The 8,669-nt window shown below is 30.9% G+C and overlaps 1 protein-coding gene across 1 annotated transcript in view; it reads right to left on the minus strand.

The window, feature by feature from the left end:
• The window catches only part of LOC144962921 (uncharacterized), a 32,627-nt gene extending 28,969 nt beyond the window's left edge, over positions 1-3,658 (minus strand). Inside the window, exon 1 of the mRNA XM_078896326.1 lies at positions 3,381-3,658. The gene's annotated coding sequence lies outside the window, so the exon portion shown is untranslated. The remainder of the gene's footprint in view (positions 1-3,380) is intronic.
• Between the last annotated feature and the right edge of the window lie 5,011 nt (positions 3,659-8,669).

Below are 8,669 nucleotides of genomic sequence, written 5' to 3' on the forward strand. Positions count from 1 at the left end.
CTCTCTCTCTCTCTCTCTCTCTCTCTCTCTCTCTCTCTCTCTCTCTCTCTCTCTCTCCCTCCTTTCTCCTTTTCCCCATCTAATTCCAGTACAAAATTGTATATTATAGACGTTTGATTTTGCCATTGGGCTAACCCCTCGATTGAGAAAATAATTTGGAATTGCCTTTTTCATGAATTGTAACTTAATAATAATAAATCTTTTAAAATTGTATTTTTAGTAATCTGACGTTTGATTTTGCGAATGGGCGTACCCCTCGATTGAGAAAATAATTAAGAATTGCCTTTTTCATGAATTGTTACTAAATAAGAATAAATCTTTTAATATTGTAGTTTGGCCTAGCCGAAAATGTCTGCCCTAAGCAAGGTAAGAACATTTTCCCTTCTACTTCTACTATTACATTGTTACGCTCAGCTGCACATTTTCTACATCCATTGAAGTCAATGCCTGACTGAGCCCTAGTTTATAGGTACCAACGCTGTCATCTGTTATGCTGAAAGCTTTTGTTTGTTTTTTTATTCGTGAATTTGTCATTTTCCAATCCCACTTGATTTACTCTTCAAGTTACGAGAGTATTCTTTAGGGCAATATAAAACAAATCGTCGAACAGCATTCAAATACGCATTTTTTAAAATATATTATCTTATGTTTTGTTTTTGTTTTTTTGTTCCGGCGTTTGTTTGTATTTTGTTTTTTGTTTTTTGTTATTTTTGTTGTTTGTTTAGATTTTGTTTGTTTGTTTGTTTGTTTGTTTGTTTGTTTATTGTTTGTTTATTGTTTGTTTGTTTTTTTGTTTTTTTTTGTTTTTTTGTTTGTTTTTTATGTCAGTGTATTTTTTCTATTATTTTGTAGACGATTACTTTCTTGAATTAAATTGTCGTCATTGTTATTGATATTGGGTTTGTTTTTCCTTCACCTTTTTCATCTTCATCTATAAGAAAATATGTCGGTTAACCCTCTCCTTACCACCTACAGCAAAAATCGATTTATTTTGTATCTACATCACAATGATCTTTGTTTAATTAATAAGAACATAAGATGTGTTGTAAAGAGATTGTTTGAGTTTTAAAAAAGCAATTTTACTGCTGGGAAAGCCTGTCATTTTTGGGGAAAATACTGAAAATGATGGGTAAGGAAAGAGTTAATGGTCCAACATTTCTTTCCAACTTTATATTTTCGACACACAAACATACACTCACACATACACAAACACACACAGACACACACACACACACACACACACACACACACACACACACACCAATAGCCGACAAAACAAAAATACCGAATCTATTTTAAGTAACACCGTCACGAATGACGTCAAGATATTCTTCGTTATCAATTTTGCAAAAAATGAAATAGAGAGAGAGGACCATTATAGCCGGTTGACAAATAATGGACAACGGCAGATTTAATAGTAACAATGATTGTGAAAATTGCTCTTATGTTATGTCAATAAAAGATTCATGACGCGCACAATGACAATACTGCCGTTTATTTTGAATGAACGTAATATTTTCGCAGTTCAATGTAGATCTAGTAGATTTGATCATATAAACTGTATCTATATTATAAGGCCTATATGAAGAAAACAAAAACAAAAAGAAAACAAAAGCACAAAATAAAAAACGTAAAATATAATGGCATGTACTTATGTGCAGGTCTGGTAACCAAAATTATTATGGGCTCGTTGTTGTAATGGATTACTCTCAAACAGACGCAAAATATTGTTCATTACAACAATGTTAAAACTAACTAGTGCACCTAATCGTATAAGCAATAATAATAATAATAATAATAATAATAATAATAATAATAATAATAATAATAATAATAATAATAATAATAATAATAATAATAGAATAATAATAATAATAATATATAAATAATAATAATAATAATAATAATAATAATAATATAATAATAATAATAATAATAATAATAATAATAATAAATAATAATAATAATAAATAATAATAATAATAATAATAATAATAATAATAATAATAATAATAATAATAATAATAATAATAATAAATAATAATAATAATAATAATAATAATAATAATAAATAACAATAATAATAATAATAATAATAATAATAAATAATAATAATAATAATAATAATAATAATAATAATAATAAATAATAATAATAATAATAATAATAATAATAATAATAATAATAATTTTATTGTTATTGTTGCCCTTGTATACAGATGTACTACTGCCATCTCGTACCTCTTGAATTCCTTACACAAACCGAATGCTTTAAAAAAAAAATCTGTCTTTGGCTATTTTCCAGCCGAGTGCTGGGCATCCCTTGACGGGCACGTTCTCTGCTTATTGGTTTACACAGCATCGGCCTTACAACAAGACCACATGACACATTGTATACATGTGTGTATTTTCAACACATACTTTATTGAAGTAAGATCAGATCTAACATGGGAAGAGAAACGTATTTTTTAATAAGTAAGGCTGTAAGGAGAAAACAATTTGCCAACCCAACCTACGATTCATAATCCACTAATTGACCAATCCTGTCTTCAAGCGGAGGTTACATAATTTAGTTTCTATCGTTTTTGTCTTGTTTTGTTTAATTGGTTTGTTTGTTTGTTTGTTTGTTTGTTTGGGGGGGGGTTGTTTGTTTTGTTTTGTTTTTTGTATGTTTGTTTATATTTGTATTTTAATTAATTGTTTTTTTTTGGTGGACCAGGGAAATGCTCTATTTGAATGTGCCTACATGTGTGTCATCATCTTCAATACCGTCACACCATCATCATCACTATCATCTCGATCGTCGTCATTATTATTATTATTATTATTATTATATTATATTATTATTATTATTATTATTATTATTATTATTATTATTATTATTATTATTATTATTATATTATTATTATTAATTATTATTATTATTATTATTATTATTATTATTATTATTATTATATTATTATTATTATTATTATTATTATTATTATTATTATTATTATTATTATTATTATTATTATTATTATTATTATTATTATTATTATTATTATTATATTATTATTATTATTATTATTATTATTATTATTATTATTATTATTATTATTATTATTATTATTATTATTATTATTATTATCATTATTATTATTATTATTATTATTATCATTATTATTATTATTATTATTATTTATTATTATTATTATTATTATTATTATTATATTAATTATTATTATTATTATTATTATTATTATTATTTATTATTATTATTTATTATATATTATTATTAATTATTATTATTATTATTATTATTATTATTATTATTATTATCATAATTATCATTACCATCATCATCATTATAATAAAAGTTTTTAAAATGAAAATCATTACCTATATGTTGATGCCGCCTTATGGTTACATTATCCAAATTAGAAATTTGTGGTGGTGTGTAATCTCCGTAGATAAGAACCCGTGTGGTTACAGGTCGACGTGCACACAATCAATTTGAATTAATGAATTAATATCGAAATACATATATATTACAAAATAATAATAATACTAATCAGAAATCTGAAAGTAGTATATAATTTTCTCCGAATCTTGGTCGAAATCGCTTACACCCTATGTAAATGTAAGAGAATTTTTAAAAATCAAATCAACTTCGTTTTCTTCTATATCAAGACCACAAAGGTTAGATTAATAAGCATGTACAACAGGTGGTCCCTACTTGGGTTAACTTATAAGATCGTTAATCTCGTATAAACGCCATTGAGGCGTGTGTAGTTATGCCCTGAATTTTTCACATGGCACCTACACAGGAGATTAGTAATGATTTAAGATCTAAATTGCATTGCCAACAGTAGCCGGCCAATGCTATCTAAAAGTATTTATTTATTTATTTTATTTATTTTAGTATGATTTCTTTGGTGGGATTTTTTCTTTCTTTTTGCTTTTGTTTCATGTTTGTTAGTGTTAGTTTTAATTGTATTTTTTCTTTCTGTTTTTGTAATTAGAATATCATCATTCATCATATTATGGTATGATTTTTGGATTAAATCAACAGGAAAAAAGAGGCGATTCCGATGTAAACGGATAATATGGCAAGGCTCATGACTCTCTCTTCCTTGTTTTATTTGTCTATTTAAGGGTATTATGACGCTTGCAACACTTGCAGGTCATTTCAACGCCAGTAAAAAGGAATGTTTGTTTTGTTTTTTTAGGAGTTTTACGGCTGGCGACACTATAAGCCTTATCAGCGTCTGTTAAAAGGATAATGATTTGGTAAAAGTAGATCAACGAAAAAGTCAAAGGGGACTAGTTAAAACAGAGAACAAAGGATTCTATAATGTGCCTATTTTGATATTACATAAAAGTTTCATCCAGGCACAAGCAAAGGATTCCCCTATGAACAATTAACTCAAATGTTTACTAAGTTCAAGATATTCAAAACTAAAATCTATAGTAGCAAATAACATAGAGAGGTGATTTACAAGGAGAGAAAATATCTATTTTTTTAAAAAAAAAGAAAGAAATTAAAGAACAATCTGACCGCTTCCCTCTCAGCTAAGGATTCCTGCCGGAACAAGGAAAAATACTCGAGCAATCTCAATTCAGAACAAAATCATGGAAAGGGAAAATGTATGTATAGGGGGATAGAGGACACAACTAAAATGACATCTCTATGAGAGTTCAGAAGACCCCACCCATTTGCCTTCTTACACCTGTGTTCGAGATTTTACCAAGCCAATAAAATGCTCCAGTTGCAAACCCTCTCCTCCTATTATCTGATGTACCTTTTCCATTTTCACTAACCTCCATTCCTTGGTATGTGTAAGTTTCCACATCTATCTCTCCTCCTTAAAACGTTCAGCTTTTCTTCTTTATTACTTTTTAATTTCATGCACTTACAATTGCTTGTGTTGGCTAAGTCCTGTCCAGCTCGCAGATTTTTCAAGCAGAGGTTTTGCTCTGCAAATACTAAAATTTTGAGAACCATGTGGTCAGTAGATTCAAGGTCCTCAAGGTTGTACTGAGATCCCATCTTATGGATTGTTTCCTATCTCTGCTGTCCTTTCCATTACCCAGTCTATGACCAGCAGAAACCAAAATCCTAACAGCAGCATCTCTGTATCACCCTACTGATCACAGAAAACCAATCTGTTGTTCCCCAATATTCTAACAACGACAGCACGCTCAAATGCCAATATACAGCTTTCACAATAGTTACATATTATCTTGAGAGGTATTCCGAATTTATTCATTATTCCATGAGCTTTCTCTGTATACTGAGCCGAACACGTTTTCAAATGTCCCTACTGACAATAAAAAATGGACACCCAAAGATGGCAACAACCGATTTACATCAAATTTGAACAGAAGTGGACAGATATATTCAGAATATAGAAAGGAAATGTAAACAATAAGATTCAATGTTGATAATACAAAGATGATTGGACAAAATAGACAATTTGTTTTATTTTTTGATTGTTTTTAAGGGTTTTACGGCGCTTGCAACACATTTATGTCATATCAATATCAGCGCCAGTAAAAAGGAAGAAAATGGGATAGTAAAAAGTTCTACAATTACGATTAAAGTATACAAGAAAAAGGAAGACAAAGGGAAATGAGTTCAAATAGGGAAAATATGTAGATTCCAAGAACAAACCATTAATGTACTTACTTTGAGATCACCTAAATGTCTCATCTTGACACAAGCACTTGTCCCCACTAAGAGGAACACGCTCAATTGTTTTCAAATCATATAGATATATATATATATATATATATATATATATATATATATATATATATATATATATATATATATATATGTAAAACTAAACAAAAATAATACAGTGCATAACAGAGAAATGACATACAAGACAAAAAGTATAATCTCCCAAAACTCTCACCATACATTTGACTGTTTCCCTCCCAGCCAGGGCCAGGACAAAAGCAAGTACAGTGGAACCTCCCGATTACGACACCTCCAAATAGCGACAACCTCCTGATAACGACATTGACCCGTGGTCCCGATTTTTTTTCTAGTTAAGATCAGTAAAAAAAAACCTCCGGATAACGACGCACTTTTTGATAAAACCTCCGAATAGCGACATCATTTTGGTGATTTTCAGCAGTTTTCGTAGATATCTGATAATAAAAATACCGAGTACGAGTACTCAAAGTTTATAAAAACGATTCCTGCTTGAACCAATGAGAACACAGCTTTTGAAACCAATGAGAACGCAGCTTTTATTTGACGAATCTTGGCTGATATGTATTAATAAAAACCAAGGTATAAATGTAAGTGTAAGCAAGTAAACACAAAATCTTAGAAAATGTGATATTATGTGGTGATAGTAGTAGTAGTAGTAGTAGTAGTAGTAGTAGTAGTAGTAGTAGTAGTAGTAGTAGTAGTGTAGTAGTAGTAGTAGTAGTAGTAGTATAATAATAGTAGTAGTAGTAGTAGTAGTAGTAGTAGTAGTAGTAGTAGTAGTAGTAGTAGAAGTAGTAGTAGAGTAGTAGTAGTAGTAGTAGTAGTAGTAGTAGTAGTAGTAGTAGTAGTAGTAGTAGTAGTAGTAGTAGTAGTGTTTTTGTGGGAGGAGGAGGAAGAGGATGAGGAATTTTATCTAACTCACTTGTTTTAAAGGGTTTTACAGCGCTTGTGAAACATCTATGTCAAATCAGCGCCAGTAAAAAGGAAGAAAATTGGAGAGTAAAAAACATTCTAGATTTACAATTGAAATGACATAAGAAAAAGTAAGACAAAGGGGAATGGTCTAAATAGGGAACAGATGTAGATTCCAGGAGCACACTATCAGTGTACTCAGTTCAGATCACCTAAAAGTCTCATCCAGACACACGCACAAGAACCCTCTCAGAGGAATACACTACAATGTTTTGTTTGTCTTGTCAATGTTAATAAAAACTGGTCCCGCGGGCCTTACCACGCCAACTTTGTCCGCCATCTTGGAAACCTCTAAATAACGACACCTCCGGATAACGACATAAAAACTCGGTCCCGTGGCATGTCGTTATCGGGAGGTTCCACTGTAATCTCATTCCAAGACAGAAAGCATGTTGGAAAATAGATAGAGGGGGATAGAAGACACAGTAAGTGCCTCCCTGCCCACTATGGGAGGTAAGGAACCCCACCCAGGAGTTGGTTTATTAGATATATGAAAGATGACAAAGCAAGAAAGAAAAATACAAGAAAAAAACATCCCAACAAATCAAATCTACTTCAACTGGGGATCGAACCTCAGACCTCCTGATTACCATTGTAAGCACATATCTTGAAACAAAATCAAGAAAACCCAACCTTATTAACTAAAAATGAACCCTCACACACACACACACACACACACACACTTCAAAGATGTTATTCAAATAGTCAACCATTGAAAGGGTCCAAGTAAGTTTAATACACAGGGATCGGTGTGAATTATGAATAAAAGATCTCCCTTCAAGGCACGGTGTAGTGGTCCTTCAAAGTCTCAAAGAACTGAAAAGATTGAGATCGTTGATCAGAGAACGAAACTCCCCAAATATCAATTCAACGAAGGTCTCTTGAGCTCAAAACATTCCTCGTGAGTCAGTAAAATAGTTATTTAGGGATGAACTTGTTTTTACATTTTTTTTAGGGTTTTACGGCGCTTGCAACACATTCAGGTCATATCAGCACCAGAAAAAAAAGGAAGAAAATTGGATGGTAAAGACATTCTAGTTCGATGTGCAATTAAAGGAAAAAATAAGACAAAGGGCAATTGTTCAAATCGGGAAAAGATGTAGATTCCAAGAGCACACTATCAGTGTACTACTTGGTATGAGATCACCTAAAAATCTCACAAAGACACCAGCACAAGATCCGACTAAGAGGAATACAATCAAATGTTTACAAATGAAAAAATAACAATACAGAACAGAGAGATGATTTACAGGGGAAAAAATATCATCTACCAAAACTATAACTATACATTCGACTGTTTCCCTCCCAGCCAAGGACTCCGGCCAGGGTCAGGACAAATCTAAGTAATCTCATTCCAAGACAAAGACAGACAGCAATTATAAAACAGATACAGGGGGATAGAATAAACAGCAAGTACCTTCCTGCCCACTATGGGAGGTCGGGAACCCCACCAAGAGGGATGAACTTAAGTTGAACTCCTATTGCAACATTCAAATGCATCACATCTTTACATCCATGCACAAGAAAGAATTGTACTGTGCCAATGGATGCTTGAGAAAATTGAAAGAGACAAAATGTTTTAAAGAACATCTTCAGATGAAGCCCGATTTTACTTAAACGTCTATAGAAACAGTAAATATTATATTTCTTGGGAGTTCTCAACCCGGTGATGTGATGGAAAGAAGTTAGCATGGTCTAAGAATATCAGGAGATAGCATGATCTAAGAACAACCCTTTGTCATCAACTATCTAGGTAGGCACAAACTACCATTCACAACTAACACGGATATTATCAGTATGTACTCTTCCATTGAAATAATACGACAACAGATCATTCTAAATTAACATTCTATAATTCGAATGAAAAAGCAACAATTTCTCTTTATAAACAAGACATACTTTCCTTTGTTTCATAGGTTATTCATTATACTATCTAGCGATTTGTTGTTGTTTTTTTCAATTTTGAAAAGTATCAAAAAAATCTCAAGGGT

Source organism: Berghia stephanieae, chromosome 1 (genome assembly GCF_034508935.2).
Source record: "Berghia stephanieae isolate SIO BIC M18660-M18661 chromosome 1, UCSD_Bste_1.3, whole genome shotgun sequence".
NCBI lineage: Eukaryota > Metazoa > Mollusca > Gastropoda > Nudibranchia > Aeolidiidae > Berghia > Berghia stephanieae.